The 12,744-nt window shown below is 45.4% G+C and overlaps 2 non-coding genes across 2 annotated transcripts; both read right to left on the minus strand.

Annotated features, from left to right (window-relative positions):
* Positions 1–3,788: 3,788 nt before the first annotated feature.
* On the minus strand, positions 3,789–3,870 carry TRNAS-UGA (transfer RNA serine (anticodon UGA)). Its single transcript has one exon. It is a non-coding gene; the product is annotated as a tRNA-Ser (tRNA).
* A 2,682-nt stretch (positions 3,871–6,552) lies between these two features.
* Positions 6,553–6,634, minus strand: TRNAS-UGA (transfer RNA serine (anticodon UGA)). Its single transcript has one exon. It is a non-coding gene; the product is annotated as a tRNA-Ser (tRNA).
* Positions 6,635–12,744: the final 6,110 nt, after the last annotated feature.

Here is a 12,744-nt window from a genome sequence, read left to right on the forward strand (position 1 = left end):
ATGGTTTCCTGGCTATGGACATTGGATGTCATTGATAACGGGATCACATCATTAGGAGAATGATGTGATGGACAAGACCCAATCCTAAGCATAGCACAAAGATCGTGTAGTTCGTTTGCTAGAGCTTTTCCAATGTCAAGTATCTTTTCCTTTGACCATGAGATCGTGTAACTCCCGGATACCGTAGGAGTGCTTTGGGTGTATCAAACGTCACAACGTAACTGGGTGACTATAAAGGTGCATTACAGGTATCTCCGAAAGTGTCTGTTGGGTTGACACGGATCGAGACTGGGATTTGTCACTCCGGATAACGGAGAGGTATCACTGGGCCCACTCGGTAATGCATCATCATTATGAGCTCAAGGTGACCAAGTGGTTGATCACGGGATCATGCATTACGGTACGAGTAAAGTGACTTGCCGGTAACGAGATTGAACAAGGTATTGGGATACCGACGATCGACTCTCGGACAAGTAACATACCGATTGACAAAGGGAATTGTATACGGGGTTGATTAATCCTCGACATCGTGGTTCATCCGATGAGATCATCGTGGAGCATGTGGGAGCCATCATGGGTATCCAGATCCCGCTGTTGGTTATTGACCGGAGAGTCGTCTCGGTCATGTCTGCTTGTCTCCCGAACCCGTAGGGTCTACACACTTAAGGTTCGGTGACGCTAGGGTTATGAAGATATGTATATGCAGAAACCCGAATATTGTTCGGAGTCCCGGATGAGATCCCAGACGTCACGAGGAGTTCCGGAATGGTCCGGAGGTAAAGAATTATATATAGGAAGTGCTATTTCGGCCATCGGGACAAGTTTCGGGGTTATCGGTATTGTACCGGGACCACCGGAGGGGTCCCGTGGGCCCATCGGGTGGGGCCACCTGTCCCGGGGGGCCACATGGGCTGTAGGGGGTGCGCCTTGGCCTACATGGGCCAAGGGCACCAGCCCTACTAGGCCCATGCGCCTAGGGTTTCCACCAAGGAGGAGTCCAAGTGGTGGAAGGCACCCCGAGGTGCCTTGGGGGGCAGGGAAACCCTCCCCTGGCCGCCGCACCTAGGAGATTGGATCTCCTAGGCTGCGCACCACCCCCCCTTGGCCCTCCTATATATAGTGGGGGAGAGGAGGGATTTCATACCTCAGCCTTTGGTGCTTCCTCTCTCCCCGTTACGTCTCTCTCTCGTAGTATAGGCGAAGCCCTGCTACTGTGACGCCCTGCATCCACCACCACGCCGTCGTGCTGCTGGATCTTCATCAACCTCTCTTCCCCCCCTTGCTGGATCAAGAAAGGAGGAGACGTCATCCGTTCCGTACGTGTGTTGAACGCGGAGGCATCGTCCGTTCGGTGCTAAGATCATCGGTGATTTGAATCACGTCGTGTTCGACTACATCATCCCCGTTCTTTGAACGCTTCCGCTCGCGATCTACAAGGTACGTAGATGCATCTAATCACTCGTTGCTAGATGAACTCATAGATGGATCTTGGTGAAACCGTAGGAAATTTTTTGTTTTCTGCAACGTTCCCCAACAAAGCGATACATATCAATTACGGGTGACAATCATCCCTCTACTATAACGGGCATCTAGTTGCTTGCGAGCAAGGAAGTACACACTAATACGATCATATATGCAGACATTGGTTTCTCAGAATACTGGTGATCGGTTCAATACCAATTTTCTTCTTCCAAGATTCACATAAAAATTTGTGTTCTTGGGTAGTGTAGTTTTCATTTCTCCCCTTTGGAGTTGTTTCAAGAAAACCCTCCTCTTCCATGTCAAGATGGGCTTCATCTTGCGTTTCATATTCTTGAGAGACAAACTCTTGAGATGCAACATTTGTGTATTCCCAAAATGTTTGATCATCCACATTATATACACGGGCATCACATCTCAATTGCATACATATACAATCTATGACAAGGAATGAAAAAAAATTGGAGTCCATTTTTATCGTTTTACGTTTCAGTCATTTCGTCAAAGATGTTGGGGGAAGCAAGAGGCTATGGCAGCCAATGACAATGGCTCCACCATATGCGGTGGTGGGAAGTCAGGGGAAGAGGCCCCTGGCTATTCAGGAGTTGCTACTATCGCCGTGGAAGGTTTTGGTGGCGGCAGGGGGCAACCTTCTTCTTCTTGTTGCAGCTAGACAGTCACTACTGACGGATCCCGCACCAGCCTCTTCCTAGAAGTGGCCGTGGACGTGCGTGGCTTTGGGGGAACCTTGGTGGCAACTGTGTGATAGTACGCATCCCCACCAGCCACGGTGGTGGACTGGCTTCAGCTTGCTGCCACTGCGGCTGGGAACCATGGCAAGGACTACTGTGGGTCCGGCATTGAGTCCGGCGGGGATATCGGGGTGGCGTTCCATGGTGAATTGGTGGCCTACTGTTGGATCGGCTGGGGGCGGTGGGACAACGGGAAACTTCCACGAGGCAGTTGGGAGTGCGCCGAACAATTTGGGTTTTTACGGCTCCCGCATGGGTGTTGCAATATGCAACACTTTGGGACGCCCAATTTTTTTACATCACTATTTGCATATAGGGCATATGTCGGAGCATCATTTTTGACCCAAAGTGACGTAAATTGCAATCTCTTTTATCACAGTGGAGTTTTTCATCGTCTGTTGGAGATGCTCTTACAACTTTTCGCTTCGTCTGGGTGATGTGGTCGGGATGCGGCTTGATGTGCTTTTAATGCAAGTACACCTTGTGAGAGGGGCGGTTGAGTCGATGGTGTCTACTGTCTGAGCTCATGGTACCCACCACTTGTCGGTGTATGTTCATACATAAGATTGGAAGCATTAGGGTGGACTTATTTGGCGACGACAAATTTGACACAACCATTGTTCTCAGGTGTGATGGTGTTGATGAAGACAACATGTGATGCAGCCCCATGGCCCCTGCTTGGTAGTATGCTGCCTCCATCGAGGTAATGTAGTCAGAATAGGTCACTAGATAGTTGGGGTTATACCGCATACCGTTGGTAGTGCCCCGACCTAATCATCTTCTCCCATAAAGATGTTGGCAGGGATGGAAGTGTTTTTTAAAAACCTGGCAGGGATGGAAGTGTTGATTTAGATCCAGCAAACTCATTCCTCTCACCAAAGGAGTTGATGGTGTTGATGAAAATGACATCAACATTGACGTCGATGTTGTTTTCTTGATCCAATCCGATATCGTGAAGGTCCCCATGACCGGTGCCAAATATCGACGGTGTTTCGTAAAGTACCAGAACATTAGTACAATGACAACATGGATTTATATAACAGTGGGACGTAGCTTCAAGTTATTGAATGGACACACTCACCACACGGATAAAAAAGTAGGAAAACACCGACATCAGGGATCGAACCCGCGCCCAGTGTAGGTAAGCAACCATGCACACTACATAACTTCTAATGTAGTAAATTGTACGTGCATTCACCTTTATAAAAATACTCCCTCCATCTCAAATTACTTGTTGCAGAAATGGATAAAGTAATTTGGGACGGAGGGAGTATATATAATAGCAATGAGAAAAATGCATCCTTAACATTTTATTTCCTCATGCGAATCATAAAAAGGAAAAAAAAGATTACTGGACTGACAAGGATAAAAAGGCTGTATCTAAAACAAAAACACATCCATTTCCGCGATAAGTAATTCCGGACAGAGGGATATAATAGCAATGCGAAAAATGCATCGTTAACATTTTATTTCCTCATGCAAATTGTAAAAGGAAAAAAAATCACAGAAGTGGAGCACTGGCAAGGAAAAAAAAACAAAAATACTAGGAAAAAAAACCGTCGACAGCAGGGATCGAACCTGCGCGGGCGAAGCCCAACAGATTTCAAGTCTGTCTCCTTAACCACTCGGACATATCGACCACGTTTTGCTAATTTGCTTCCCGGAATTTATAAAAGCATTATCTTTCAGTGACCAGATTTGTATGGTTCGATTTTCAAGCCTTTTTTTTTCAAGCCTTCACAAATGGAGTACGTGTCATTCGTCTAGAATCATCAGCCAAGCGCTGAGATTTAGTTTTCAAATATTGTAGAGCGTGCATTAGTGACTGATCGACCATATTTTAGCACGTGAATTTCAACTTTGCCGATTTTGCTTATATTACAATGTTTTTACTTTCTCCACGGTAACCAAATGATGTGCACGGTTTCCATGTATCAACTAATTTGGGGCTCCTAGCATACTGAATTTCAGAGCAATTTAGAACTTTGCTCGATCACTTACTTTCCTTAGCACGCACTAAGGATAAATTCAGAACATAAACATGAGAAGTGTTTTTTTATAGGCCATTTCTATTTTTTCAGATTTATATGCTTCGCTTTTGCTCCGTTTGCGAGCTGTAAGACTTTTTGAGAATACTTTCTGGATTTTTAATAAAAGGGCCGCATGCATCATCATGATGCAAAGGCCGGGGGTTTTACCTCCATTTCCAAAAAAAAAACCAGTCAAGGTACGTATGTTAATGCGCACATGAACTTCAAAATTTGGAGAAACCTGTCATCAACTCTTGTAACTGAGAAAGAAGGATTGGAACACTAATTGTGATAGTAGGTAAAGGTTGAAGTTCGAACCATGAGTGGTACAACCAACCAATTTTTTGTGACATATACTGTATGAATCACATTAATATGGAGAACAAAGCTACAAAGATACTTCACAACAGTACAATCCGTGCTGGAAAGGGCAACCTCATTCAAACAGAAATGTCAGGTGCATTGCATACCTGGATGTCAATGAATGCTCGTCGACAACTATAAGACTCGGAAAAGGAAAGAAGTGCATGTTCTTTTCACAAAGCTGCATTGCTAAATGTAACTGAATGCACGTCGATAACTATAAGACTCGGAAAAGGAAGGAAGTGAGCGTTCTTTTCACAAAGCTGCATTGCTAAACATAAATGAATGTTCACTGATAACTGTATAAAACTAGGAAAAGGGAAAAGAAGTGCCCATTCTTTTCCCAAAGCTGCACTGTGAAATGCGACCGAATGAGTGCTTCGTTGTCTCATTGAGGACTATAGAGTCTAAAAGCAACAGCAGTGCTCATTCTTTTCACAAAGCTTCCAAGATACAAAAATGACTATCGGTTCATCTTCACAAGAAAAGAAAAACCTTAAAATCTGAAGATTTCATTTGGCTCTAGGTCTCAATATATTTAATGACTTGGAAGATAAAAGAATACCTTATCGTGTGGATTTCTTGTTTCCTTTCCCAAATGCTAATTAGGTCATCAAGAGGTCACAAAATGGAGGGAAACCTATTCAGATAAGCAGGCACATAGCAACAGCCAACCATTGTCACAATATATTTTCTGTTTAATCTCTTTCTTTTAATTGCAGTTATTTTATCAGTCCAGTGCCTATGTTTAAGAGTATAGGATCTTACTTTCCAGTCCTTGCTCCCTACGGGAGGATGTACTATCTGGAAAAAAAAAGATGAATGTTAGGATGACATGCTGGTAAGCAGTACCAAATGGCAACAAACTTGGTGCTGGTATGGCTTTGACACAAAAAATTTCATGCCTTGAGTTTTGGTGTATATCTGAATTTGACACTTTCATTGCTTGTAGTTGTCGCTAGACCATAAAAGTTGACAGGAATGCATCGTTCACACAACAATCGAAATGTTCCTTGCTTCTACGAGAACCTGGCCCTTGATTCAGAACACCGGCGGTTCCTGTGATTTTGCACAATTCTTCATCACCGATAAGAGCAGAGCAATATCACGAATGTGATTCTTGAGCGGTTGAGTTGATGATTTTGTTTCACTGTCGGTACCATATCAAAAGCACATAAATGAGCCGCTCAGCATTACAGAAAGAAAGGTTTCTTCGCTGCAAACCGGAGCCCGGGATTCTGAAGTTGGGGCTTCTGCTAGTGATGCATGTTCATGCGTCAGTGCAGTCCACCGAAGCGTTGGCTATACCACACAAGGATGTTTTGGCTTTTCCCGTTATCACGTGCAATTTTATTCGACTGGAATTTACGAATATTACGCAGTATTGAAAATCAGCAAGACTGAAAAAAAATAAATCCTACAGCTAGTATGAAGCTGTTACGTAACGTTTGCTCTTAGTTGGGGTAGGTCCCTCCTCCTCTTTATCTCAGATCAAAACTTGCCCGCCCGTGAATCGTAGCAATGCTTGGAAAAGAAAAGTATTTTTTTTTCAACTTACATATCAAATCTTTTGTTAGACCAACCAGTCCTCGTCAACCAGCAGATGTTGGGTGATGTCTTCTCTTTTCTTCAACCAGGATTACTTTTTAGACTTTAAAGTACAGTACCACCACGTGTATTAATTTGTTAAACCTACATGCATCCTTGTCGTGCATGTATACTCAATTTTCGACTCGCTTGCTCATGTAGGACCGGCATGGCCGTGTGGTAGCGAAAGAAGGTCACGGTGATCGCAACCCAGCCGTGAGCGCTGTGACCCCGTTCTTAACCGAGACTCGGGTTAAGCTCCGTCTCGGAACCGCCGTGGGGTGCCTCAAACGTTGGAAATTACTGGTAACAAAAGGAGAAAAAAAATATATATTAAAAAACGTCGACAGCAGGGATCGAACCTGCGCGGGCGTAGCCCAACAGATTTCAAGTCTGTCTCCTTAACCACTCGGACATATCGACCATGCATGCGCCAGTTTCCTTCAGCCTTTATAATAACGGTAGTTTTTTTTTGAGAGAATAACGGTAGTTTTCAGTGACCAAATTTACACGGACCAACTTTTAGCTCGTCATGGAGGCAGCACGTGTCGTTCATCTAGAATCATCGCTTCTGTTTATTTATCAAAAAAAATATATATATATTATCAAGGGCTGAGATTTTTCGGTTCAGAATAGAGCGGCACGTGCATTGGCGATGGAGATGTGTTGGTGGTAGCGTTATTGTTGTGGACCTGTTTGTCGAGTGTCCACCGTTGCCGTGCATCAACCACTCGTCCATGCCCCCCGTCCCACTCCGACATGGATGGGTTCCACGCAACAGAATAAGATCCTAGTCACCCTAAAAAATAATAATAATAAGATCCTAGTCCTTGATAGATCGCGGCCTGGCTGTATTCCACCTGATGAAACAATAACGGCAGTAATATTACAAAATCAATTTTCACGGTCAAATTTAGGCAGCATTTTTCATCTCATTTCACTTACATCGATCACCATATATGAGAGGATAATAATACTGACACTGACATGGAAGGGGGGGATTATAGACATTTTTTTTAAAATTGTTTGAATTGCTTACCACGGCCTGGCTGTACTTTGCGGACCAGATTATTTGTTTTGCTGAACTTTATTTAACAAAGTGGCCGCATGCATCTTTCCGATGCAGAGACCGAGGATATCCTCTTTTTTAAAAATAAAATAAAATATCCATCTATTGTGTAACCGTAACGTCACCAAAAATTCGAAAATCCAAGTGTGTTGCAAACTGTCAGTGGCAAGGGACGAGCCGTATTAGCTCTTGTAGATAGTACATCATTGAATGTAGGCTACGAAGAGCAACTCCAACGGGCCGATCCAAACGTACGACGATTTCGTTCGTTTTTTGTTCATTTGGGTCGGTCGCCCGCCCGATGTCCGCCCTGTTTTTCATATGGGTCGACAGCGCGCTCAACACGCCGACGGCTGGCCGCCTAATTTTGCATTGCATTCAATGTATGGTGAAATGAAAATTTAACAAACAAAATAGTCCGCCCAAATAAATAATATAGTTTACAGGCCAAATAAAAATAAAAATGTTTCACATAGTTTTGCAAACGAATAAAAAGAATACATCTATTGGTTGCCAACATGAGTCCACATATGCTCAACCAAATCATTTTACAGTTGCACGTGAGTTTCCCAATCACGCATGTCTTCATGAAACTGAGTGAACTGCTCAAATGTTGCCGCTACTCCATGCTCAGGCACAACATTCTCACCGCGAAACTGAAAGCCTTGATCGTACAGACGTTCCAGGCGCTCGTCTTCTACGATCATATTGTGCATGATCACACAAGCAGTCATCACCTCCCATAGTTTTTGCGTGCTCCAAGTATTAGCAGGATACCGAACGATGCCCCATCAAGATTGCAAAACACCAAAGGCACGCTCGACATCCTTTCTAGCACTCTCTTGCTCTTGGGCAAATCTTTTCCTTTTCTCTCCGACAGGGTTGGGTATTGTTTTGATAATAGTGGTCCACCGAGGATAGATACCGTCACCCAGATAATACCCTTTGTCGTAGGTGCCCTTTGTCGTAGGTGTGGCCGTTGACAGTAAAGTTCACCGGTGGTCTGTTGCCCTCGGCAAGCCTAGCAAACACCGGCGAGCACTGAAGCACGTTGATATCATTGTGTGATCCAGCCATGCCAAAGAAAGAGTGCCAGATCCAGAGATCTTGAGACGCCACGGCCTCTAGTATGACAGTGCAAGCCCTGACATGTCCCTTATACTGCCCTTGCCAAGCAGAAGGGCAGTTCTTCCACTCCCAGTGCATGCAGTCTATGCTGCCAAGCATCCCCGGGAAGCCCCTGCTTGCATTCATCGCCAACAAACGGGCTGTATCTTCAGTTGTCAGCTCTCTCAAGTACTCAGGGCCAAACACAGCAATCACAGCCTTACAGAACTTATACAGGGACTCTAGGCATGTAGACTCGCTCATACAGACGTACTCGTCAATGAGATCACTGGGCACTTCGTATGCAAGCATTCGGATGGCGACCGTGCATTTCTGATAAGAGGAGAAACCAATCTTGCCGACGGCATCCTCTTTGCACTCGAAGTAGTCATCATAGCCGACCACTCCCTCTCTAATACGGTTGAAAACATGCCTACTCATACGGAACCGGCGGCGGAATTTGTGATGTTTGAACAACGGGTTTGTTGTATCAAAGTAGTCCTTTCAGAGAAGGAAATGCCCGCTCTCCTGGTTACGATTCAACGCCGGAAGGTGGCCCGGAATGGAGCCACGAAACAACGGCCGCTGGTTGTTGAGGTGGTGATGGACCAACACGGCAGCCAATATCTCCTCCTCGTCGTCGGACTACGAATCGTCGGAGTCGCAAAGGAAATTGTGGAAAAAGAACTCGTCGGCGGAGTCCATTTTCGTACCTTGGCAAACTGTCGAACAGTTTGCGGGCGTCGAAGAAGGAGACGGCCGGCGAGGGGAGACGCGGCGCCCACAGACCAGCTAGCTGCCCGGCCGGCGTCCGACGAGTGTGACGGCGTCCGACGAGCGTGCGGTCGTCTGTGGCTGGGGCGGCGAGGCGTCTACTTGGTCGCGGGGCGGCTGGGCGGTGGGGGAAACAGCGACGGGGAACCAGCTTGCTCCCGGGCGGCAAAACGGCGGCGACGGGCGATTGGGGGCAGGGGCGGCGTTGCTGGGCGGATGTGGAGGCGGCGGCAAAATGGACGGCGGCGTCGGTGACGGGGGCGAGGGTTGCTTGTTGGCTGGGAGGGAGGGAAGGCCAATGTGCCACAGACGAGCAGGCCCGGGGACAGAAGTAGGCGAGCGAGCGCGCGTCCGTCGCGTGTCCACACCGACGCAAATCAGGCTAAAAAATGGGCCGAGAATGGATCGCTCGCGGATGAAAAACGAACGCGCGTCCGTTTAGATCAGCACGTTGAGCCGCCTTTTCTGTCCGCGCCGACCCAAACAGACGGCCGCGAACAAAATGGGTCGCCGCATTGAAATCGTTGAATTGGCTTAAACACTATTGGCACCCCCGCCCGCGACAGTGACATCCGAGGACCCCTTCTAGTCGAGCCGCGCGACGTGTATGTCGACGGAGGTACGTACCGCCGTGGCAAAACCGTGTGTCCCTTTTCGCCAGCCTGCTTTAGCTCGGCCGAGGCGAAGAGCTTAAGCGAGAGCAGGGGAGAATCAGATCCAGGCGTGGAAATCCGGTACGCACGCAGCAAGCTCGCTGGCACCTAGCAAGCGTTTCTCTGCTAGTAGATGACAAGTGATGACAAGTGAGGTCAGGACCTCATGCTCCCGGCTGGGCCAACAATATATATTTCAAGTGCTATATTATAGCATGCATATGTTTTTTGAAAAGTCACATTTTACAAATTTTGATTAAATTTATAGAGAAAACTGTTTATATCTACAATACCAGATATACAAATTATGAAACTACCTCTTATTTTGAACCTAATGATAAGAAGTAAATGTTTTTCTCTAAAAATTTGGTCAAAGTTTGTGAGTTTTGACTTCTCAGAATTATGAAACGAAGGGAGTTTTGTTTTTGTTTTGATAAGTCCATTAAAATCATGAATGATGCAGCATGATGTATATTATTTTTAGTTCCGTGTGCAGAGGCTTCTTTGTGATATGTGCATATTAGAAAACTTCTTCTTCTTCTTCTTTTTTTTGAGAAAAATCTTTGATCTATTCATCAAACATCATGACAGTAGAAAAAACACAAGAAATAACGAAAATTACATCCATGTTCGTAGACCACTTAGCGACGACTACATGCGATGGAACGAGCCGAAGGCGCGCCGCCATCATCATCCCTCCTCACCGGAGCCGGACAAACCTTATTGTACTGGACAGTTGGGAAGTCGTCGTGCTAAGTCGCCAAAGGACCAGCACACCAGGACAACAACCGCCACCGATGAAGAGAAGCGTAGATGAAAAAATTCGACCTACATACACATGAGCACAGATAGATGAAGAACAGATCCACGTGGATCCATTGAAGACAAACACATTCCAAATCTCATGAGATCCGCCGTATTAGAAAACATCTTAACATGCTCTTTTCTCCGCGGACCAAAAATCATAATGTCCTTAGATTTCCATTTGTGACTTCACACTAGTTATTTGTACAACAATAACAAAACCTTTAGTCCCAAACAAATTGGAGTAAGCTAGAGGTGAAACCCGTAAGATCTCGCAACCAACTCATGGTTCTGGCACATGGATAGCAAGCTTCCACGCACCCTTGTCCATGGCTAGTTCTCTGATGATACTCTACTCCATTAGATCTCTTTTTATGGGCTCCTTCCATATCAAGTTCGGTCTACCTCGACCTCTCTTGACATTATTAGCACGATTTAGCCGTCCGTTATGCACTTACCCTAGTTATTTGTACGTTCTTTGAAGTTTGAATTAGTGCAAGTTTATTTTGGAGACAATACAAGCGCATCCAGAGGCCGAATAAGGGTGGGTGGGGGGAGGACATGATGAGCCGTAACAAGGATTGTTAACCCCGACGAGACCGAGCCAGGACTATGCAAGAGCCAGGAACGATGTTGCGAGCGACAACGAGTTGTGACATCGCAGTTGGAGACATGAAAGAGGGTTAACTCATGCATGTGTAGGGTGCAGTGTCTCGTCAAAAAAAGGGATGGCCGAAGAGGTTTAAAATGATGGTTGGGGGTGGCGACAACACTGTTAGAATAAATTCGAGGCATACCGTCGATCATTCGAGGACCAAGCAATCACACGAGCATGACATCAAGATTTGTTAACGAGGTTCACCGATATGGCTACATCCCGGGGCCTGACTATGGGCGCTCCTCCCCATGACACCGCTATAATACTGCACCCGGTCGCCCTGGAGGCCGGCACACGCCGCCGGCTTTCCCTGCGTTTCGATGCTATTATGTTGGCATAGTTTACATCGTGTGTCTAGCCCCGCTATATATATGAGAGATTTAGGATACAAGTGTCCTACTAGGACACGACTCCATATCCTATCTAAACACAATACAACTGAGAGTCTAACTGTAACCTAACTTGTACACAATATTCGACACAACTTTAATAAACACAACTGTGAGGGAGGATGGATTGTCGAGGCACATGAGCTGGCCACAACGATGGAGATAGGCGGATCAGCCAAGGGTTATGGGTGGTTCATCGGGAGAGGAAAATAGGTTAAATGAAAACACAATATATACACTTGATGGTCGATGAAGACCCGACGGCCAAAAATGTTGACTTACACAAGACTTTTGCAGACGCGGACTTATACAAGTTTGCTTCCTTTTTTTTTTTGAGAACCACAAGTCTGCTTCCTTTTAATCCCTCTCTCTATATATACCTATGTGCCAATATAAAAAGACAAAAAAAAGATAGATCTAACAAATCTCAAACATCAAACAGTGTCAATCCAACGACATGCATTGCTCCAATGACGAGCGCCCAACATGTTTAGTGCGCAATTAATAATATACCAAATATGGACTCTTCATGTGTGTAATAGTAGTATGCAATTAATTTTTACCTAATATATGAACGAACAATTAGTTTTCTATGTGATATCAACGTGCATCGCAAGTATGCATTTTCTTTTTTCTGAGGGGTAACATACGCATTTACTAGTTTGAAGGAAAAAGAAATCATAAACGAGGATTTGGATTTTGCCGTGATTTTGTAACAAACACAAGCCGATATCGCAGGAGATGCCCCACCTGAATCACTGTGACTGCGACGTGGTTGGGACCCGATCCCATCAATTGTACAATATAATTTATATTGAACTATTTGTTAAACTATTTAATTTCTATTGATTTTATATGATAAACTATGTGATAAAAAATAGCTTCTGTTGAATTTGCGCCGAAGCACGGCAAATATGGGCCGACATTAGTCAATTTGCGCCGATAGCGGGCCAATTTTGCGTCGCAAGTGGGCTAAAAAGTGGGCAAATTTGCATCAAAATTGGGCCGAAATCGGCGCCGGGGGCGGCGGCTGGGAATCCAATCGTCCCCACGTCAATTTTAACGCCGATTGTCCCCAA

This window comes from Triticum urartu, chromosome 1A (genome assembly GCF_056163025.1).
Source record: "Triticum urartu cultivar PI428250 chromosome 1A, HENAU_Tu73, whole genome shotgun sequence".
NCBI lineage: Eukaryota > Viridiplantae > Streptophyta > Magnoliopsida > Poales > Poaceae > Triticum > Triticum urartu.